Raw genomic sequence first — 25,039 nt, forward strand, 5'->3', positions numbered from 1 at the left:
CTCAATGCATTTTAATATTATAGTCTTATGAAATTTTTCGATTTTGCATTTTTTGTCATTTTCAAGACATTCAAACTGAACTGTTGTTTAATCAGGGTTGGCCGGATTGGACCCAATAGGGAAGTTGCAACCTATTAAATGTTCATATTTTGGCTATTGGATATTGTTAATTGACCCTCAAAACTAAAAAATTCACCATCGCCGAATTTTAAAACACCGTGGTTGATTTTTAATGATTTTTTAAAAATCCACGCGCAAAAGTGTGCGCTTCTGAAACGTCACGAGCCTACGTCACAGGGCGCGAATGGGCAGCCTTCCGCCGAAGATCCCTTGTTTTCGCTAGGAACATTTTGAGCGCGCTGATATTTTTATTTTTTAAAAATTCAATAATCCTTTTGAACACACTATGGAGACCGGATTCGTTAAAGCACAATCTAAATAATCTTCCTCATGTAACATCAATGAGGATATTCGAATATTTCCCAGAGGATGAGAGGTTTAATGTTCCAGAAACGCGAGGAGTTAAATGCCAGGAGATAAGCTTTTTACGTTTCGTCTTCGAAGTCGAATGCGGGACCTATCGGCTTCTCCCCTATCGGAAGAGGGCATGACGTCACTTCCTATGCCATTTGACGTCACAAGAGCTTGAACTTTAAAAATTAATTTAAAAAAAACTACTTATCGTATCGCAAAAATTTTTTCACCTATGATGTTCATACATGTTACTCTATCATATAAAAATAAAATTGAAAAATCGAAAACTTCCCTATTGGGTCGGACTCTATGGGTTTTTTTGAAAAAACCCATTTAAAAAAAACCCCATTATTTAGCCCACTTTTGGGTTTTTTTAATTTTCTGAGAAGTTTTTTGAAAAATTAATTTAAATACTTTCACAATTTAAACTTCTTTTTCATTTCTTCTTCACCACAGACATTGGACATAAAAAATGAATTTTTTGAAATAGTTTTTCTTAACTCTTAACAGCATTAAAAAAATGTTTCAAAGATTATAAATAAATATATTTAACTGTTTTCTTTAACTGATCAATAAATGGACTCAAATTATTTTGACTAAGTCCTGTCACGTCTGATTTTCCAAATATTTGTAGATTGTACAGAGGAAACTACTCTAGCTATAAGGCTTTCATGTGAATTATTTCCTGCAAACAAACACGTCACAAATCTCGAATAAACACAAAGTATATTTTTTAGAAATTAACAGGTTTTTCAAATGGTCGGGCAGAAAACAAAACAGGATGTACAATATTTTCATTATCTTACGAAAAAGTTTAATATTTCTTAGTTTGTACACAGAAATAGAAAAACTGGCAACATAAAATTGAAAGAAATGTCTTGATTAAGCTGGAATTCAGTTAAAAGGGATTAAAAACTACTTGAGGTTCTACAGTAGTTTTGCATAACAAAATGAAATACAGGAAAGTAAAATGCAAAAAAAAAAAAAATAGTAGTAGCAATTAAAAACGAACAATAGATTTTCTCACTCGAGAAGTAACTTTGCCTTAACTGTTGGTAATCATGAAAACTAAAAAATCTGAAACTTCACCATTCTTGGGGTTTTGTCGTCTTTTATACTTTTCTTCAGAAAACGCTGAATTTTAACTAATTTTCCAGCTTTTTTACCCCAAGACAATTTTTGCGCTTTGTCAATATACTTACGCTACAATATGCTACAAGTACCCCACATTTTCCCTAAAAAAAGACAAAAAAAAACACATTTATTTTTAAAAACCCAGCTTTAGTTGGGTTTTTTGGGGTTTTATTTTAAAAAACCCAAAAAACCCTGGGTCCCAGGGGCGGCATTTCAGCATTTCACTAGGGGGGTCGAGTTTCTTAAATATGTATTACCACAGTGCGGTACCATACACACATTAGCTAACAGGAAGTGGTCATAAAATCAGTTTAATATGAATAAAAATTAGTTTTTAGAAACAATTAAAATTTTGATTAATTTTCTAATAAGTTATCATACAAAAACATCTCGATACTAAAGTATTTATACCTTTTGGAAAAGTTTTATGCATGATTTTTTGAATTCGGAAGAGCAGGGAATCGTGTTACTAATCTATCAGTGATCAATGTCGTACTGTTTTGCCAGTTCAGCCAAAAGTTTTTTTTTTTTTTTTTTTTTTTTTTTTTGTTCAAAAAATCTTTCTTTACCAGCTGAGCTGATTGGAATAGTTAAAAAATAATTGGAGTGACAAAGTTATGCATGAAAACACTTTTTATATCTTGCTCTTCAAAATCACCCAGGCAATTTCAAAAATTGTGGGGGGCTTAATTTTTTATCATTGAATAATCTAGTATCGTCTGCGCTGTCAGCTTCAATGAGATATCATGTGCCTCCTGCTCTGTTATTCACTATTCCAGACTGATGAGTCCATAACAAGGACGAAACGTCAGTCTCTGGACGTTATAACCTATTTGTCGTCATATTGCTTGTAATTTTTCTTGCCTTATACTAAAAATTTTACTCGTAGTTGAAACATTTTATTTTTCGTTTTCAAAATCCAATCCTGATAATATAGAGCCAACCATACAGAAAAATAATCATCAAATCTTGTATTAATTTCATTCGAAACCGAATCTATTACTTCATACAAAATATTAAAAATTCAATGTTTGACTTATCATCATGTGGATTTTTGACTTTTTTTTGTCTTTTTTTTCGCTTTTTTAAAATTGGTTCAAAGGAAGAATTTTTTTTTTTTTTTGAAAAGTTTCACGATTGATTGAAATATACATCTATGTAAAATCTATTTTCAGTTTCAGTTGTGATTGAATTATAGTAGTACATGAACGAACAGTTCGTGATTGAACTGTGGCTTGAATAATCCGAAAATTATGGATAGCGGGTTGAAGACTTTTGATAGAGTAAAGCATTTTTCAAAAACTTTCTACATACAAATTCATACAAATTGAATAAAAATTCAAACGAAGTCATACATGCTAAAGGGCATGAGCTTTTTCACCATTAAAAGAATCGTTTTGCAATAATTCTTCTAGTCGTCAAATCACTGCTTTGAAGTTATAGAGAAATGTTTTTATGATTTTAACTCTTGAAGACCATCTTGTGTCACTCCGAGATTGCAAATTATCGAGTCCCATAAAAAGTATTTGTTAGGGATTTTTTTAATCAATAAGCACACGAATTTTGAAGAAATTTCTATGAAAGCATGTAATGCATTGAGCAGTTGTGTGCAGCGTGTTTCTAGCCAATGAAAGCGATAAACACTTTTTTCATTGAACAAATATATAGTAGACCGTCGTTTTACACGGGTTTATTTTACGCGTTTTCGATTATACGCGGTTTAAAATTTGACACCTTTATTTTATTTTACACAGATGAGTTTCGGTTTTACACGGATGCGGCAATGCAAACAGATAAAATTATCCTATCTTTATAAATCCCAGCTCCTAAAGATTGAAGATTACGCGTAATCAACTGCATTTAAGCGTGCTAATAATCGAACTTGGGCCACTGGAGACATTTTATGCGATTGGCATCTCAGCTCTTTCCAGAAGTAAAGTTATTAAACTCACACAGTTCAGAATTCAGTGGAAGAAGGGTTTTTAAGAGTGACAGAGGACAAAACCAACGAGGATACCGACGGCGGTGACGCACAACCAAAAACGTTCACATTGAAAATTTTGAGCCATTCCTAGACAATGGAAATAATCTTTCTGATTTGTTAGTGAAGGTATATTCTATCATAAAAATTCTTAATGACTACCAAAAGACTATCATAACCAGCTCCTCTTTATAAACAAAACACGAAATTAATTTATGTTTTCTTTATGCATGTAGTTCATAAAAATCGATATGAGTACACATTAAACTTATTATACATATAATTAGTCATTACTAGAATGAAGTACTTTGTTATCTACGGAACCAAACCCTTATTTTAACACTAGTATTGGATCTCAATTTACGCTGTTTCGATTTACGCGGCATTTTCGTGGAAGGTAATCCCCGCGTAAAACGAGGGTCTACTGTACACTTAAAAAATGAGCGTAAAAGTGAATGTAAAATATCAAGGAATTTTTCTGTGCAAACCATGCAGCAACACCACTTTTCACGAGCCTCTCATATTGGACATACCATTCCTACACTGGGCACACAAGTATGAAATATTTAGCCTATATGAGGAAATGTCTTCTTTAGTTTAAATTAACCATGGTTCTCTATCAGTTTTCTATGATCTGAAAAGGCTGGAAAATACTTCATGAATTTCTAAGTCATCATCCAAATAACGAAAAACACTTTTTCTAGTCTGGGAATGTGTGGAGTTTCATCAAATAGTTACCGATAACCAGCGAAATTTTTTTAATGAACAATAATTTCCGACTTACATAAGTTAAATTGAATTCACCCATTTTCCATCATTCTTCTCAAAAAATTTGGAGGTGCGACCGCACCCTCTTGACCCCCTTATTTGCCGCCCCTGCTGGGTCCATGGGCTTTTTTAAAAAAAACCCGGGTTTTTGCCAACCCTGTGTTTAATGGGAAAAAATTGTTTCTTAGCAACTAATAAATTTACCTTTTTGGAAATTTACATGAAAAATGCTTTGATTTTGAATATTTTTATTAAAAATATTATAATAATCTTGGTTTTTACTCAAAATTTTTTAAAAAATGGAAAAATAATTTTTTTTTTTTTTTTTTTTTTTTTTTTTGTGAAAAAAAGCCATTGTCAAATTTTTAACATCAGGGTCAGTTTTAAAAATCATGTTTTACAATAAAAAATGATCATGAGTATGTGTCCTAACTTCTCCTATGAAAAAAGTTATGGGTCTTTTAGGGATTCTGCCCCCCCCCCCCCTCCTCTTTAGAAAAAACGAAAGCATCATAGAGAAAAGCTTTTCTATGTCTTTGAAAACAGAGTTCCTAGCAATTACTTTAAAAAAAAATTAAATATAAAGAATATTAAATATTGAAGTCAGACATATAAATTTAATATTCAAGCTTTTTTTTTAATTTGAAATAATTAAAAATTGCTTAAAATATAGACATTCTGAAAATAAGATATCATGAAATTTAAAAGTTACAGGCAACAATATCTGCACACAGATTACTGCATTTTAGTCAAGACAATGGAAAACAACAGTTAAGACTTAACACCAATTCATAATCATGCAGTTTCTAGCACTTTCAGGATCCCCCACCCCTCCCACCCTTATGTTTGAGAAAAATTGATATCGTGGAACTGTTTTTCATTTTAGTGTTAATAATTCATCCTTTTCATTTCTTGAAATTACATTTAACACCCCTTAAAAGTTAATGCCCTGATTGCTTAGTAATAATATGTTCTAAATAAAGTAAATTAACTTTCCCCCCTCCCCTCATAGCAAATGAGAAAATAAATTGGTATTTATGCATCTTTCATATTCAATGGATTTTTATATATTTTTTAATGAGAATAAGAAACCAAATTAGTATTTGCATGGGAAAAAAAACAATATTTGTCCGGACCCCCCCCCCCCCTCCTCAACATAATGACATAACTAACTTGCATCTTTTCCTCATCTGCTTTTGGGGGTGTACACTAGTGCACTGCAATTAAGTGCAATAAATAGAATAGAGAAAAGAAATCCGTATAAAATGTGCTAATTCAAACTGCAATGGAACCTCTATAACTCCACAAACCAAAGAAACATGAAAAAATTTCGACTTAAGTGAATGTCAATTTACTGGGGTTCCAAAATTTTAATTCTGTACAAAATAAAAAGTGACTTTAAACAACATACCACCCTTGATAAAACTAATGCAGCAGTTGAAAGAGGAAACAAGGGGAAAAAAGTGTCTTATAAACAAAAAGCAGTTAACAATCTCATTCATAATATAAACCATACAGCTTACTGATGTAAACCATAGAGCTTACTGATCAGCTGTCATCTAATAGTAGATGTTCCTTGTTGTGGGCTAGTAAAGCAACCATAAAGTTAGGGAAATGACAGGCCAATATGTTAAAAAGAAAAGAAAACATCTAAGGAAATTACTAGTGAAAATACCTGTAATTTGTTTAAATGCCAAGTTATTAGGATCCATTTATAATCACAGAAACACTCAAGATAACAAAACGCACTTTTGGAGTCAAATGAGATTGTTGCAAAGTTAATTATAAACATTTTGAGCAATTGTAAACATTTACCATATCTCATACCCAATAAATTACTAAGTTAAACCTTAACTTTTCTGGGGTATTCTATTTAATAAGCGTAAAACAAATCCATGTTTTAGTTTGATATTGCATTAGATTAATGAAATAGGTTAAAAGCTCTGTGAACTAGAAGCGTCTAGCTTCGAATTCGCATAGGCGGATTTAGGACTGAGTTCCTGGGGGGGCAGGATTTTTTTTTTTTTTTTTTTTTTTTTTTTGAGCAACATTTTTAATTGCCCTCCCCAACCCTCTCCCATGTTTTTCTCTGTTTTCTGTGATGTATAAGGCCGTTCTTTACTTTTTTATGTGTCGTTTTCATTACAGTGTGTAATCATGATGTCCTTTTTGAATTGACCTTAAAAGAGAGGGGGCTGGTATTGAGAGAGTGACGCAGGGCTCCTTTTAAGTGGGATATAGAATATCTCCAATTTTGGGGGTCAGGGGGTTACTCCCCCGGAGGAAATTATATAAAATGGATATAAAATTCTGCATCTTGAAGTCTTATAAAGGTTAATTGGAAATAATAGGCATTTTTTTTTTTAAGTTTTACGCTTTAAAAGGGCTTTGTGATGCAAGTTAATGCTTGAAAAGAAATGGTGCACAGATTTAGAGAATAGGTATCAAGAGAGTAACATACTACCCATTTCAACAATTCTTAATTTATACACTTGATAAGAAGTAAAATTGAAGCACACTTTGCTTTAGGAGTTTCAAAGATTTGTCTAATTATTTTCAAGGTTTGGTTGGTTAGATTGGGTTTTTGGTTCAAGAGCCCTGGTAGGCTATACTGCACCAATTCTTTTCAGGGATTTTAGAACCTATCAATAATTTGCACTTTCCAGTCCCTGAAATTGAGTAGTAGATTATATACAGTTGTACAGTATTGTTCAAACTTTGTAAGAAATTATATGCTCCACGCTGTTGCATTGCGTAACACTTGACAGGGATCCCAAGATTAATAACTTAGGATCTCCATAATTGCATAATGGGGCTTTCCGCGATGGCCTACTGCGCAGTTGCATGAGAGTGCCTGGGTTATATGGCTATAGACAGTCATGAAGGCATGACTGCAAAAAACCTCCTGACCGAATAGCGGGATAACTTTATGGCATATATTTTGACCGCTATTCGGGAAAAAGGGCAACTTGGCTGCCCATCATGTATATTGTGAGTAGAAAAATAAATTACAGTCGAGCTTCCATATATCAAACTTCCACATATCAATATTTTCTATATATCGAAATCTCAGCAAATTTCCATGTTCATTATATAGAAAAATTGTTTCTATATATCGAAAAAATCTCTATATATCGAAATATTTTCGAGATATTCGTAGATTTTTTTTTCCACTTTAAACTGTTTGTCTCATGAAAAATAAAGGTTAGATGAGAAAATTACGTTTACTAAAGGTTGCTACGGAACTGATAAAAAACCTGGGTTTGAGGGCTGTGTAGTTAGTCGTTGTTCCGTTCTGAAGTTCTTAAATTCCCTCAAGTTTATTTCAAATCTTAGCTGTAACCAGTAACACTAAATACAGTTTCAAATTATCCCTTTTGTTTGTTGATTATCATTTCTAGTCTTCTTATCTTCAGTAAAAAACATTCAAGTTAAGTAGATTGATTTTTTACTTTTCTCTCGATCACATTGTTAAAACGAAAATCCCCGAATGTTGCGATCAAGTTGAATTGCCGAAGAATATGAAGATGAATGGTTGGCGTAAAAATGTAATTTCTGTTAATTTTTTAATCATTAACTTTAATTTAATCCGATACTCGTATAAATTATAAAATGGGTTTCATTGACAAAAATTAGCTTTAATTTTAATGTTTTAGGATACTTTTATGATAAAATAAGATCGTTTCCATACATCGAAATTTCTGTATGTCGAATTTTTTTTCGGCAATTTGCTACTTCGATACATGGAGGTCCGACTGTAGTTTGTGTGTGTTGTGAACATGGTCTCTTCAATTCTCTCCCTCTCCAAAATTTGATTTATGGAAAATGTGACAAAGAAGAAGGGGCGAAAATCCTCTTCAAACTTTGTAAGAAATGGCTTTTTTTTTGTAAGAGAAAAAAAAAACTTTAATTTCTCATTACAACTTTTTTTTAATTGTAAGTAGTGCAGAAAACGAAAAGAAATAGGGGTGGTGTATCATTTTTTCCCCGGGCTAAACAGATTAACAATATGCAGTAAAAGTAAGATAAAAGCAATCAATACAAAATAATTTCCAAAATTCTGCATTCGGGATTAAATAAATAGCAAGATATGAAGCATGTGAGCCACAAAAATTTATTTCAAGTAATATGTTACAAACGCGAGAACCATGATTTTTACGTTTTTGATGCAGGATGTAGCAAGTAGCTGAATTTGACACATTTTGGCATTCCTCCCCCTACAATTTGTTAGAAATTTTAAAATTTAATTTTTGTAGCCACACGTTTCCAAATATTCAAAGTTTTCAAGTACTTGAAAATGAAATTAGTTTTTCAAGCACTTTCCATTTTTTTAAGGAACGAATCACAATTTTTTGGGAGTTAGGGGCCCACTTTAAAGCAGGGGCCCTAAGCTACAGCTTGTTTATCTTATAGGCAACTCCGGCCCTGCACTTAATTCACTCTTACCTGTAGATTTTTTATAAGTTGAACGAATATTCCTCAGTTTTTACAGTTAAAGGATTTTTATGGTTTTACAAATCTGTGTAAAGTTTTTATCGGTTTTTATCAAATTTCAGCAAACTTTTCCAAAACTTTTGATGACTGAATTACTCAGATTTCAATGATGACAATAACTGTCTCATTTAGACTTAGATGATTATGACTTACCATAATTTTTAAACAGTATTTAGAAAGTAAGGAAAATGGTACTTTCCCTCTAAGTAAAAAGATTCAATTAATCAGAACGTTCAGATAACTGAAATTTATTCAGTCTGCGATAGTATTTACTTTTCTTTCTCAAAAAAAAAAAAAAGACAAGCCGAAAATTTTCCAAGCGCATGAAGTACATTTCTAACTATTAATTTCATATATACAAATTTTTTCCTTTAAAAAATAAAGAAAACACAGTTATAAAAACATTTCATCAGGGAATAATGCGATCTTTCATGAATTTTGCAAAACTTTCGTGCCGGAAATATATCTCCCTCACTTTTTCTTTTATTCAGATGTTTTCCTTACAATGTATGATTCTGGAAAATCAGAAATTTAGTTTTGATTTAGTTATTTTACGTTCTGTTTGTTCAATGGTTGGACAATTTTTCCAGTTTTTTGTTTCATTGTTACATACATTCATTGAGTATGGTGTTAACTGTTACAGTTGATAGTATTTTGCTGTACAAAAACCTTTTAGCTATGTACTTCTTTTCCAATAACATACATTTCAAATCAGCCAATTTCATTTGAACGTGTGAATTCAGAAGGTTCTTCAAAATCTTTCGTCTGTAACAACCCAAAACATCTAGTTTTTGAAATCACGCAAATTGAAAATAAACATTCTGAAAAGAGAGAAAACAAATCGTAACGAGTAGATCGTTCTGTTAGAGCAAATTGGGGAGGGGGAAGGGAGGGTCCCAAAAGTCAATTATTATAAGTGTTGCAGCTGAATGCATAGCTCGTTTAGCCTATATTTTCATTCATATACTTGACCAAATGGTTTTCAGTCCAAAATAGTGAATTTAGACCAATTTTCAGTACCCCAGTGACAGCTGTACTATTTGTATTTAATGTTCGTTTTTTTTCTTTTTCTTTTCTCCCTTCAGAAAAGGACATTCGCTATTCTCTTCATTTTCATTGAACTATTCAAAAAAGAAAAAATCATGATCTTTTTTTGTTATAAGATTTTGGAAGATAAGTTGTTACTATATAAACTCTTCCCAAAACTGGGGGCATTTGCCCCCTTTTGCCCTCTCCCCCCCCCCCCCCCATAAATCCACCCATGCTCTTCTGAACTGTTCAAAAACAAAAAAATAATGATTTTTTTTTAAATTCTTGGAAGATGTGTTGTAACTACATAAAGTCCTCCCAAAACTGGGGGGCATTGCCCCCCTCCGCTCCCCCATAAATCCGCCCATGCGAATTCGTCTTTTAGTCTGTTCTTTGCCCAGTTGCTTAGAAAAACCATTACTGGACAGATATTACATTTTTACTTCTATTTGGCCTAAATCTGATTACACATAACACAACAATTAGAATGATTTATGTTTTTTCTAATCTTCTTAGTAGGAAAACAGACATAGAGTAGAAAGAATTTAAGAGCTATGAGCTGATATTTATACAATTTGTAATACTTTGTATTAATTGCCTAGTTAGAAATTATCTAACTATTGAAAAAAATTATCTAATTCTAATTTATATGTTGTCTTAGGTTAAACAACTTTTAGTATGCATAAATTGTTGTAGGAAAATTTTGAATTTCGCGATAACCTATGGTTATTGTTCATTATTAATTTACTTAATTAACTATTTTCAATTCAAAAAAATCTTGAATATTAAAATGTTTAAATTTAGGTTCAAACACCAATGTATATCATTATTCAAATTTTCTTTAATTCTATTAGTAACTTAGTTTGTAATATTATGATCATTTTTTTTTTTTTTAATCAAAATAAGGAGGCAAGAGGGCAGAATCCCTCAAAGTCCCCTAAAGATTTTCATTTTATATGTTAGCACACATGTTAATGATCATTTAAAAATATATATAAATTGTTTTAATTTAGACCCTCATGCCAAAAAATTAAAATTTTGACAATCATTTTTTTTATTGAAAAAATTTTAAGATTTTCAGTTTGTTAATTTTTTTTAATTGCTGAATATAAGTTTAGATTTTTGATATTTTTTTTCTAAAATGCTTGAAGTTTTAATATATAATATGAAAATTTTCAAAGACTTTTTATCTTTAGTTGTTGAAAAATAATTTTTTTTTTGCAAACAGCTGCAGTTCATTCTGAGAGAACTGTAAATGACAACTAACGCAAAATCTCAAAACTTTAAAGGGTCATAAAATAAAAACTATTTTTATTCGAGACGAAATACTTTAGGAGGTTACTTAGGACTATAAAAAGTAGAAGTATACAAAGTTTCATTAAAATCTGAGATGGTGGGTGTTGGGGTGTGGTTGACCTGGCATGGGATGACCCTTGGATCATTCCACGTCAAAGCAACCACAAAAATGGGATTTTAACACCCACCTTCTTGGAATTTGACAAAACTCGGTATACTTCATCCCTTTATGGTTACAAGCAACCCCCTTTTTTTTTATTTCAATATCAATACGTTTTAATTTTATAGCCTTTTGAAATTTTTCGATTTTGTATTTTTTTTTCATTTTTGAGACACTCAAACTGAGATGAGATGTTGTTTATTAAAAAAATTGTTTCTTGGTAACTAATGCTATAATCTTTTTGAAAATTTTTACATAAAATGTGAAGACTTTGAACATGTTGATACAAAATATCTTAATAGTTTTAGTTTACATAAAAATTTTTTAAAAAAATAGAAAAATGAAAATTTTAAATTTTTTTGTCAAAAAAAAAGTGCTGGCATAATTCAGAATTTCAACAAGAGGGTCAGCTTTAAAAATCATAATTTTTTTTTTAAATGATCATGAATATGTACTCTAACTTATACAATGAAAAACATTAGGGGACTTGGAGGGATTCTGCTCTCCCTCCCCCCCCCCCCTCATTCTGAAAAAAAAGCAGGAAACATCATACAGACAATCTCTTCCATAGTCTTAAAAACAGAATTGTCAGCAATTACGACAAAAATTCAAATATACAGTGTATTGAATATTGAACTCAAATGTAAAAAAAAATCTAAGCTTCTTTTTCATTTGAAATAGTCTTACTACTATTATATATGCGAAAGTTTGTCTGTAAGGATGTATGGATGTTTGTTACTCTTTCACGCAAAAACTACTGAACGGATTTTGATGAAACTACAATAATATAGCTTATGCATCAGAATAACACATAGGGTAGTTTTTGTTCCGTTATGGGGGGCAAAACACCCTTAGGGGAGCAATAAAACACAATTTTTGTATAAATTCTCTAATATTGGGATGAAAAAATACTTGCACATATTTACATTATATGTCCACCGAAAGCTCTGATTTTTCTGATGAAGATGGCACCGTTCGAAATTTCTAAGTAGAATAAAAAACGAGTTATGAGCTTTTTAGTTCCATGTTCGAAGGCTTTCCTCAACTCAATACAGTATTTAGTGTATCATCTCAACTCCCTGTCGATAGCGACAATTGTTGTATTGTTGACTAACTTTGCTTTTCGTGACTGTTCAAGGCTTTTCTCAAGTCAAATCTTGAAGTAAGATTTTTGCACAAGATTGGCAAATAATACCTGATTTGGCTGATCATTTTCCACTTAAACGGAATTTTAATGTCATTAATGGTTTTTATTGTTATTTATGCTGATTGAACACTTACTCATTATCCAATCAACCAGCAGATCGCCAAAAGTGTTGCAGAAAGACTTCCGTAGTTGATGCATTTGGCAGTTTTTACAACGTCGCTGTTTTTGAAGCCGAAGACTACGTCATAATGTTTCTCAGCTTTCACCATGAAAACAAAATGTCGCCAATCAAAGAATTTTCAAAAGACTTTTTTTACTGTGTTAAATAATCCAGCAACTAAATTAGGCAAATCCATAAACAGCACAAAAACTTCCATTAATTTTCCTTTTTGCACAATTTCAAACAATCACCAAATTTTACTACTTATTTTGGAAACATTTCGGATGAAACTGTTTAGCGCCATTTTATGGTGACCAAGCATCTGGCAGGTATGTCAGCATCTGCCGACAATATCTCTGTAACAAAAATTAATATCATATCATTTTACAAAGTAAGGGAAGAAGGGGGGAGCATCATCGAAGGTACCCCAAAACGACTTTCGCAAATTCGGTAAAATCGCACCAAGAGCCCACAATGATTGAAATTTCCCAAAATAACTAAAGCAAGTATAAGAGGATTACGAGCGCAGCTACTTTTTTTTAATCACTTCGTACTTCATTAGCCATACAGAGAAGGTTTTAGACTCCATGTTTAAAAAAAGTTTCAACAGATTAATCTTTTTAAACATAAGAAGATTAATTTCATGTATTGGAAATTTGTATATGCTTAAATATAGTGCTTTCGTTTCTAAATCAATACTATTTTGTTCTTAATACTTATTGCTATTTTAGTTTTACGGGTAAGGAAAAAGCTCGATTTTTAATCAAGTCAAAAAGATGTGTTTTAAATTCTTTCACTTAAAACAGAAAACAAAAGCAAGTAACGATTTTTTCTCATAATTATTACTGACCCAGGCAACGCCACGTATTTTTGCTAGTTTAAAATAAAAGGTAACATATGACTTATCCTTCTAAAACCCAGTCCAATAAAAGTGCTACTTTCAAAGCTCTGGAAGTAGCACTTTTATGTTACCAGACAGTGTCGGATCCAAGGAGGGGGCTAAGAGGACTATAGCCCCCACCCTTGAGGTCAGAATTTACGCTAGATAAAATCGAAATTTCAAAGCATTTTAGTACTGCAATACATTTGCGAATTTCAATATGCATTACATTTAAATATAACTACACTATATATAGTAGTGGCATATTAATAAGAGGGGGGGTGCTAGGAGACTGTAGCCCCTCCCATTTAATCAAATCTTAAAACAGATTAAAATGTGATCTGCAATGGAATGGAAAGGCTTGGAGGAAATAATTTCTTTCTGCAATCGTTAGGCGTACCGAGTACTCGGCCTACTCGGCCAATTCGAAGAGTACTCGGTACTCGGCCAAATCAGATCAGATGTAGACTTAGATAAAATGAAAAGTTTTCTGCAAACACAAATCCTAACTGGAAAATTTTCTGCAAATAATTATTTTGCCAAACTCACTCGAACGAAGAATTAAATTTATATTCAAATACGAAAAAGGCAAAAAAAAACTGAAGAAAACTGCCAAAACCATTATTTTTTTCACACCTGTGCTTTAAAAGACTTTTGAAAGAAGGCTTCAACAGAAAAAAACTGGGATTTTTTTTTTTTTAATTCCCTTAATTTTTTTCTTTTTAAATATTTTTAGTAACCTTGGCAATTTGACAAATTTCTGCAGAGTCAAAAATTTTCTGCGAACGCCGTTCGCCTATATTATGCAAGACTGATCAGATACTTGGCCAATACCCAGTAGATGTAAAATACTGAATATCGTTCAAGACAGATTTTACAATTGATAAAAAGTGCAAGCATATAATATACTGCAATCGTTTGCAATTGCTATACATTCATAAAATAAGACAATTTTCTATGTATAAGTTGGAAAAAAAAACACGTATAAAATCTAATCAGAAGAAAAGTTAAGTACTTTTTCTGTATCACATATTAGTGTAGGACAAATTACCTTTGGTCAGGAACATTCTAAGTTATTCTTAAGATGAATATTCATAAACTCATAACAAAAAACCCTTTCAATCATATTGCAATGCATACCTAATCACTTGAAAACTTAGATTGCGAATTTTTAAAACCTCGGTTTTGCAGATGCAAATTTTATCATAATTATAACAATGCAGAGAAGTAAAAATGAGTCATTTTTAAGAGTAAGAAAAAGGTTGTGACTTTGGGTAAAGAAATACTTAGGGGGGGGGGGGGGGGGAAATGCTATTAAAATATTTTCATAATCGAAATTATTGCACAAAATGTGAGATTAAGGATTTAAAGACATCCGACAAAAGTCGGATTTTTTTCGGATGTCTTTACATTCATGAGCTCACATTTTATGCACTGAAAAAGACATTCCTTGTAATGCAGAAACATGTGACTGCAGTGTTCCTGCATATTTGTGCTTTTAACGTTGTTTTATTTGCTTTAAAAATTATTTATGTTTATCGGACTAGAACTGTAATAGATTGATACAGTTTGCTTTAACTCCAACTTGATTAATCATACCTTTTATTTATTTGTTTATTGTTAATTTTGAAATAACTTTTTTGTAAAGTTTTTGACACAAGCTAAATTTTTTAAATAGTGTGTAATTAAATTTCACCTGGAATTTTGTTTTAAAATCTATTATATGGCCATGGAGGTCTATACTACTATTCCAATAAGTTCAAAATTCATCACGTGTGAGTCGTTGGTTCTTCTTAAAACATAATTGGTACTTGGTACTCGGCTGAGTCAGTGTTTAAGCTGGGTTCAAAAGTTCTTTAGCATCAAAGCTAAAATTGAGTGAAAAATGTTAGCAAAATGCTAAAATGTTACACATTCTCATATATTTATATATGCCTCAGTGTGTCTCATCTCCAGTTGAAAATAAAATTCATATTTTATCTGTGACATCTTTGAAGAAATAAGTACAGCAGCTATTTTTTGAAAACATAAACTAAAAAAAGAAAACACACGATTGGTGTTTAGAACATTGCAGTCCCCTCCTCTGCAGTTATTGAACTTAATAGTAGTTTAAACATGTTAGCTAAGATTTAAAAAAGATTTAGTTGATTATCGCCATGCATGCTTCTTCTCTACGATCATTCATTTCTTCTTTTTTTAAAAAAATAATTAATTTATTTATTTATTTATTTATTTATTTATTTATTTTTTTTTTTTTTTTTTGAGCAAAAAAGCGAAAATGCTTTGCTTTATTTTCGTATTTCAGATAGTGTTTTCGCATTATGCGACCGTAGCGGAAACTCTGTGCTGAGTAGTGAAAGGCTCTCGGCCAAAGTGCTACTTGGTACGTCTCTAGTTTTTTTTTTTAATCTGAAGGTTATAACTTTTATCAGTTTCAAATTCACACAGTTATATATTTTACATTGTTCTCAAGCTAACGGGGCTATAGCTCCCCCCCCCCTCCCAATGAGGTCAGAACATGCACTGGATAAAACCAAAATTTCAAAGATTTTAAATACTGCAATACTTTTATAAAGAGAGCCTATAAAACTGTTTTTAGGCCTCTAATTTCAGAAAATTTTGTTGGTTGGGTGAGCCCCTGCTTCCGCCTAATGTCATCAAAGATTACTTAAAATTGTATTTTTAGTATAAACTATTTTTGAATATTTCTGGACATTGCATTTTATTTTTTTCTTTGTATTTTTGATTATATTTCTGGAGATTACTTTTTTCGACCATGTTTGACTCCTCTTTCTGTTAGAGTGCAGCTGCAATCTCTGGATGCGGTAACTGACATTTTTGCGGTTTGCTCGCAATTCCGTCTTAGCTCTGGTCATGGGGTGGAATTTTGTAGCTTTCTATCCAACTGAGGTGCATATAGTGTTTTCAGATCTTTAAAATGTTTGCGAAATTATTTATATTCTTGAGCATACTATATAAGTTTATTTCAAGTAAAAAACCGTATTTAAAGTCCTAAATTTTTTGGGACAAGTGTGTATGTCCTCTAAAAGCGATGCCTCCCCCCTACTGAGATAGAGAGTATTTGCAAAAACGACCCTCCAAAACGGTGAATCCCCATTTAGACCGAGGTTAGCCCCCCTTGCTCGAGTTCTAGATCTGCCACTGTTCCCAGATCAGGGGCGGATCCAGACAGAATTCTCCAAGGGGGCCATTTGGAAAAATACGATGCTTTGGAAAATTTTTGAATTTTACCAATACTTATAAGCCCACCTTTAACTACAGCAGTTTTTAAGGGGATTTCACTAGGCGACGCAAGTTTAACTTAAGGCTATAACCTTCCAAATAATTTTCCTCTTTTCTTAACAAACGTCTGCAGATATCGTCATCTGAAAGTGGTATTCCTGTAATCAGTACTGTGTTCTGAGGCAACTGTATAGGACTTTTGATTTAAGAGGAAGTCGATATGAACCAACCATAAGTATAATATTAACTCCAAAGTAAAGGGGTCCCGGGGTTTCTCCCCCGGAAATTTTTCGAATTTGTACTCTTAAAAACGCATTTTAGATCTTTGGTAATGTTAGGGGAAAAGAGGTTCGGTGGCGCTCCCCTGTCTATATTTCGAAATAATAGCTCTATGAATGCAGTTTTAAACGTTCTTTGATGCTGTTAGAGGGAGGAGAGAAATTCGTTTTAACTGTCTTTCATAATATTAAGGGCTCGGGTGCAACCCCCCCCCCCCCCACCTGGCCAATTTTTCGAAATTGAAACCTTAAAAACATAAATATTATCTCCAATAATGTTAAGAAGAAGGAGATTCGGGGTTTCTATGGCAGATTTTTTTTTTTTTTTTTTTTTTGCCATTGTTGACTCAAATCCGCAGTTTAATACAATGATCTTTTCGTGATGATACATGGAGGGGAATTTCAAGGGCCCACACCAAGAAATTTTTCTAATTTGCAGTCTTAAAGATTCATTCTAATTATCTTTGGTAGTGGTAGAGGATAAGAGATTTGTAGCGCTCTCTCCGAAATTGTAGCTCTAAAAAGGCTATTATAGATAATCTTTGGTGATGTTAAGGGGAAGGAAGATTAAAAGGCCCCTCCCAGGAAATTTTACTAATTTATAGGCTTAAAAAGGCATTCTAGACAATCTTTGGTAAGGTTAGGGGTTCAAGAGATTCTGAGGTTCACTCCCAATTTTTTTTTTTTAATTTAACTCTTTAAATTGCAAATGCAGGCAATCTATGTTTCATGAGTAACTTTTAGAGGACCAGCAATTTTTCGAAATTGAAGCTCCAGAAACGTAACTCCTAAAGACTGTCAGTGATGTTAGGGAGGGAGGAGTCTTCACCCGGAAACATTTTGAAACTTAAGCGCTTGAAACAAAATTTATGCCGATCTTGAACGATGTTGGCGAAAATGAGAGGTGGAGGACCCTCCCCTGGAAAATTTTATAAGTTATTTTTTAAAACGTGGTTTGTAGACAAACTTTGGTAATATTAAAAAGAGGAAAAGGAGTTGTTTGGAGGGTCCCATATTAAAAAGGGAATGAAGAATAATTACATAGCACTGCATAAAGCCAGGTTGAAACTTAAATCTAACTTTAAATTAATGCGCAATCATTAAATGTATAACTTTTCATCGGACACTTACTAACACATGTCCCTTTTCCGTCTCCCATGGGGGAAGTAAACACTTCAAACAAGACGAGCCCATTATGCTAAATGAACCCAAATATTTGGTATCAGGGTTCGTACTAAATTTCAGAAATAAAATGAAGGAGTTTTGGAGGATTTCTGAAGGAATAGAATGAGATTTTGAAGGAGTACTTTTGAGCTGTCCTTAAATGATGTCAGACTTTTTTACAACGTATTTGATCCTCTTCCCCCTTTGTCACACTTAACCTTATTTCTCCTATTGTCAAATGTCATATTTTGCATAAAAAATGTTGTTATAATAACTGAGTGATGGCACTTTTTGTCACTCATTGCTCTTCCCCTTGTCACAATTTCATGAACCCATCTCCCCCTTTAAAGTATGACATCACGCATAGATGACCTTTTTAGAATGTCATAACTGCGACTTACGTAGCAATTGTTTTCTTTAACAAAATCACCTAATATAGTACATCCGCTTAAGTATTTTTAAATATTTAAATAATAATTAGACAAACTGACTTTTGCTATTGAGAGTGTGGTGGGGGAAAAGCAATAATCATAAAACTTGAAAAGCTTTTGAAATGTCTTAGTCATCTAATACTTTCACCTTTAACTTTTAATTAAACTATCAATTTGTAAATCACATCTTTATAAAAAAAATAAAATAAACATACGAAATTACTACAATAAAATCGCCCTTAAACCTTCGCCCTTGTAACAATGTGATGAAGCTTAATGGTCGTTTGAAATAATTTAAATTACTGTCACAGAGGAAGATTATGTAGTCTTGAACTAAAAAAGAAGGAGTTTTGAAGGAGTTAAAACCAAAATGAAGGAGTCTGAAGGGCCCTTCAAAAAAAATTCCTAAATGAAGGAGTATTGGAGGAGTTTTGAAGGACCGTACGAACCCTGGATATACACTTGATATTTTTGAAATTTTCGTGGGATGGCCATGCCCTCGCTCTGGCATTGTTTCCATTCTTAGACTTCACATGAATTAGTTTTTTTTTTTCAATTTAAGCTAGGAAAGAAGGTTTAAAAAATTATACTTGAAGTGTGGTTTTATGGCTCCCGGACCTTTTTATATTCCTATTAGACTTCAAGGACTAATAAGGATTCTTTTATATATATATTTAGCTATAAAAACTATTTTTAAAACTTTCTCAGGGTGACCATGCTACCCCCCCCCCCCTTCATTTTTTTCCTTACTGTTAGACTTTGTATTTACTTGTGTTATATGAGAAATTTTTTGTATCATTTTTGCTCAAAAAAAGGGGATTTTAACTATTCTTGAAATTTTCTCGGAGGGAGCCATGGCCCCCTCTCTGAATCCGCCCATGTCCCAGACATCATTTAGCATATCTTTAACTAACTTTAATCTGCATTACTTGTCTTATAAATATTCAATAATTGATTTTTTAAAAATAGTTTTGTACTAATGGTGAAAGCTAATTGCTGTTTTTAATTAAAGATGATTTGTCAATTAAAATCAATTTAATATGTTATATTTATCTTTAAACTTTATATTTTTCACTCTACCCACATAAGAGAAGAAGGTAGTTACAACTTTTGATACTATTTATCACTAAAATGATAACAAATGTTGTTTGAGTTATACGGTCCAAGGTACCCCACCAGGCAGACCAACTTACCCCACCCGTGGAGCATGTTTCCACTTTACAAGGTTCTGTTAAAAATAAATCATAAAAAAAGTTAATAAATTCAACCTTTCCAAAAAAATCTGTGGCATTGAGAAGTTTTTAGTGAAACTTATTCTAGAAACTCAAACTGTTTATAAAATTTTTTGATGTGTCAATGATAAGTAAAAAGAAAAAAACAGACCAACGTGCCCCTCAAATATGTGATGCAATTTTTGATTAATTTTATTCAGATAATGTTGTTGATAATTTTAAAATTCATGTGAAACTGTTTATGCTTTCAAATCTTTGTTGTGATATTTTAATTGGAATAGATGTAATGAGCAAGCTTAATATTTCATTGTCGACTTTAAAAGCTCTAGGATTGCCAGAGAAAAATGATTCCATTAATCTTCTTTCCATCAATACTTCCATGTCAAACCAGCTAGCAGAAAATAAAAGGGATCAAAGCCAAATGACCTTGGTACAGAGAAAAAATGATCTGCTCATTTCAGTTGAAGTTATAATTAATTCAAAATCTGAAATGCAAGGTCAAAGTTTTCTAGCTGAGGTCAAGGAGGGAAAAATAAAAAACCCTTGTGAATCTTTAGTAGTGGGTGTAAATGATATTGAAATAAAGGATACCAAATCACAAAAGGATTGCTTTAACCCTTTAGCTATTATCCACAAGTTAGATTTGATTCATATTAATAATAAACAGTTGAGAGCAAAGGTCTTAGAATTAATTAACTGTTATAAGCCTCTCAAGATTAAGATAAAGAAATCCGAAGTGAAAATAAATATAATTTTGACATTGAGACAATAAACCTGTTACTTTATCTCCCAGATGTATTTCTTTGGAGGAACAAAAAATTGTTGATGCTTAGATTGAGGAATGGCTACAAAATGTAGTCATAAAACATAGTTATTCAAACTGTAGTGCTCCATTGGTGTTATGTCCTAAAAAGGACTTGTCATACAGACTATTTGTGCAAGTAAAGTTCGTAAAGAGCCTTTAAAGCCCTATATTTACACATATAAAACATAACTTTGACACATTTTATTCTATTTTTCATATTTTCTCACAAAATAGTTTCTCTAAAAATGCAGTTTTGGACACCAGGTAGAGACCACAGTATAACGCAGTATCCAAAACCTTGCCAACCCTGCATAGAACCCTTGATCGATCTCTATGGAACGCTTGGGTTCCGCGGAACTCAATGTAAGAAACCCTAACACAACAAACGTGGAACACAAAGTAAGATCTACCTAAATCTGAACCTAAAATACCTAAGAAAGTCGCCTTTGTTCCTTTTAAACTTTGCTTCGCTATTGAATTAGCATTTTCTTCGTGTAGTCTAAGCTTCCTTCTATATCAGGAAGTACAAGGTTGTAATATGTTGTTGGTTTATGTCAAAGTTATGGGGACTGTAGAAAATGAAGAACAAGCAAATCAGCTGCAAGAGGATCTAGATCATATTACGGAGTGGGCTGATAAATGGGGTATGGCTGTTAATGTTGGGAAATGTCAAGTGCTACATTTAGGGCATGGAAATAAGTGTACAAGTTATTATTTGCAAGGTTCAGTCATTAGTCAGGCAGACAAAGTTACTGATCTGGGGGTCCTAATAAGTCAGGATTTAAAGTTTAGCCAACAGTGCAGCATTGCTAGCAACAAAGCCAATAAGATGCTTGGGTTTATCAATAGATCTATTTCAAATAAATCTAAAGAAGTTCTTCTGCCCTTATATAGAAGTTTGGTAAGACCCCATTAGGAGTATGCTGTTCAGTTTTGGTCTCCTTATCTTAAGAAAGACATTAATGTATTGGAAAGGGTTCAAAGGCGGGCTACAAGGCTAATAAGTGGACTTTCCCACTTAGATTATGATTCCAGGCTTAGAAGGCTAAAAATGTACAGTCTTGAGCAAAGAAGAGACCGAGGGGACATGATTCAGCTGTTTAAATTTATTAAAACGAAAGATGTTACGGGGCTAAAGTTTAGCACTGAAAACAGGACAAGGGGTCATTGTTTTAAGCTATTTAAATCTCAGGCTAACATGGATATTAGGAAAAATTATTATTTTAGCAGGGTAGTGGAACCTAGGAACAGCTTACCGGAAGAGGTGGTAATGAGCAAAGGAGTAGACAGTTTTAAGAGGGCCATTGATCTTCACTGGGGATTGTAAATTGGCTAGGACCAGTCTAGCTGGGCCCAGAGCCTGTTGCTGGTCGTCACTTTTGTATTTGTATTTGTAATTGCCAACCACCAAAACTAATGTTCCCCTTCATGACGTTATTTGTGAGAATTTATGAAGATGAGAATGCTACAAAATGTGAAGCACAAAAGATTTTTTTTTTTTCAAACATGCTGTAACTTTTGGCTTTACAGTGATCTAAAGTCCAAAATATCTAGGTCCCTGCATTTAAGTAGCCAAGTCTCTAGTTCCAAAAACAAAAAAATATATTCACCATGGGCGCCCATATGCAAAATTGTAAGAGGGCTCACATATTTTCCCCATGAGTAAAACGATACAACGTGTATAAAGTACAAATAAAATATTAAAATAGAGTTAAAAACTCTTTTTTAACTCTATTTTAATACTTTATTTGTACTTACTACACATTGTGTCGTTTTACTCATACCATAGTACAAAGTTTTCGACTGCTTTTTTACCATTTTCCCCATGGTTTAGCGAGATATTTTCCCCCATGGAAATTGATTTCAGGACAGATTAGAGTCATTAAAATTTGATATTTTTAATAACTTATTCATTAATGGCTGGAGAAGAAATGTTTTTACACTTTTGCAAAGAAAAAAGCACTAAAATCAAGCAAGATCTAATTTCTAAGGGGGGCTCAAGCCCCCCCCCCCTTGCCCACCTATATGGGCACTCTTGATATTCACAGAAGTGCACTTAAACGTGACCATCAATCATTTTCTTAAGTATCTATGCACCTTGCTAGTTAAATTGTTTCGTCAAATTCACGAACAGAGCCCTTCTTATCAACAAAGAATTTTTCATGTTATTCTTGTTCTAGAAGTAGGTACTACCTCAAAAAATATATAAGTTTCTGATTATTTTCAAACTACAGATACAATATGAAGCTACGCCTTTTCTTTTTCCTTCAGTTGAAAAGTTTTAAAAGAAAATGCCCCCCCCCCCCAGTAGCAAGCCATTCATTATTTTTCCAGAGGGTGAAGGAGGGTAGACAAACGAAAATAATTCAATGTATATATTACATGAAAAACAGCCCTCATAAAAGAAAATACATTAATTTTTCAATACCAGCAAGAGGGGGCAACTGCCCCCTTCAGATACCTTTAAATGACAGGTCTGATTGATAATGTAATATAAAAGAATCGTTTAGAAGTTTCAGGACAAATCATTATGGTTGATTAACATGTGTTTTTTTAATAACTTAAACACACACATACACATATAAGAAATTAAATAAAGAAAGAAAGATCGAGAGCAAATAATTGCTAACACACATAAGATGAATGAAATACCATCCCTTTTGTACAATGCGTCAAAACATAAAATCATTCTTAAGCACACTTGTTTAATTACAGCATGAAGGAATTTAATAATAGTATTTAAATAATAAATGTAACGTAAAATAACATACCTTGAAAGATCAGTGCAGATGAAAATCTTTATATTTCATTCCTAATGCATAAAATTATTCCTACTAGGAATAAACCATATCTTTTCAACATTCTAGACAGCTGACTCAGAAGCAAGCAAATTATCTTGTATACATTTGACGTAAATGATAAAAAGTTAGCCTAACCTAAATTTATGAACGTTCAAATTCGTACAATATAAAAATTCACTAAAATAAAAGAATCATTTGAAGTGCTTCACATGGTTCTTGCATCACGAATGAGCAATGTATATTGCTCTATTATCACAAATGAAGATACCTTACATCAAGTTGTTAGCCACACGTAATTTTACTAAAACACTAACCACCTCCATACCCGTCTGTTTGGAAGATTTTTCGTGATTATTATTTATTTTTTAATACCGGTAAAGTTACAGGTTAGATTTAAAAAAAAAACTGAGTAAAAAATTTTTGGGGGGTAGTTGAAATTATACGGAGTAGTGACGAGCAAAAGCGGTCAGTAATTTTTCTCCTCGTCAGTTTTGTTTTTCGTAATCTTTTGAGACCTCAAATAGAAAAGAAAATATCTTCAAACAATAGTAGTTCACTAAAAAGAGTTTATAAAAAGTGGAAAATGTCAGATTTTAACTCTTATTATCTACTTTTTCTTAGTTCTATTTACAAAAGTAGTCTTTTGAAAATGTTCATTGTAGAAATAGGAAGTAGAGGAAAGTAGAGTCCCTACAGACTCGTGTAGGATGTTGTGCAGTTCTCGAAACAAATGCACTGGCTAGGTAGGATACTTATTGATACGAGTATAAGCAAGACCATGGTGGGCTACTTTTCAGTTTGATCGACAGACCTGTTGGGCTGTATGGGGTATTCCTTCCATAAAACTTGTTAAATTTATACTACTCCCATTTCGTGCCGTCCTCGCAGTTTCCGACTAGGCTAACATGGCCTCTAGTCTGCCCTTAGCATAAGTATACTGCAAATCAAAAAAGTAGGGGAACACCTGTGTTAAAAATTGATCTTGATTGATCTCCATGGAGCTCCTTTGATTGAAGTGGGGTGAACTGGGTGGTGTGTTCCGTGAAAAAAAAAAAAAAAAAAATTAATTTGATTTCTGAAATTTTGAATTCAAATTATGTTTTTCGCAATCATGAACTGAGACAGGACCCTACTCATTGGAGTTATTGTTTCTAGAAACGGCTCCTGTCTCTCCCCAAGCTTGCCTCTCCTCCTGGGCGGTTACGTGTGCATAGTTGTGTGTGTGCGTAAACCTGTGTGTATGCACGTAGGCGTGTGTGAGTGCGGTATGTGTGTGAAGTCGTGTGTGTGTATGTGTGTGAACGTGCGTGTGTGTAGGAAATGGACGCCTCCGACCAGGAGAAGCGGATAGCTCAAAACCGGAGCCGCCAGCAGAGGACGGTGCGAGGTGGTGCTGCAGAGGTTTCTGCTCCAAGTTGAAAAAGGCACGGACACCAAAAACGGTCAAATGAGAACAATAAGCAATCGTGATTGCTCAAAAAAAAAAAAAACAGTAGGCGGGCCATCCACCTTGGCTATACCACTGTTTGCTCCCGGTCAGAAAATTGAAGGAGCCCATTAAA

At 32.9% G+C, this 25,039-nt stretch overlaps 1 protein-coding gene across 1 annotated transcript in view; it reads right to left on the minus strand.

Moving 5' to 3' along the window:
- The window catches only part of LOC129216249 (RING finger protein 145-like), a 69,112-nt gene extending 45,298 nt beyond the window's left edge, over positions 1–23,814 (minus strand). The window contains exon 1 of the mRNA XM_054850446.1: positions 23,448–23,814. The gene's annotated coding sequence lies outside the window, so the exon portion shown is untranslated. The remainder of the gene's footprint in view (positions 1–23,447) is intronic.
- Positions 23,815–25,039: the final 1,225 nt, after the last annotated feature.

The sequence above is a fragment of the Uloborus diversus genome, chromosome 2, assembly GCF_026930045.1.
Source record: "Uloborus diversus isolate 005 chromosome 2, Udiv.v.3.1, whole genome shotgun sequence".
Lineage (NCBI taxonomy): Eukaryota > Metazoa > Arthropoda > Arachnida > Araneae > Uloboridae > Uloborus > Uloborus diversus.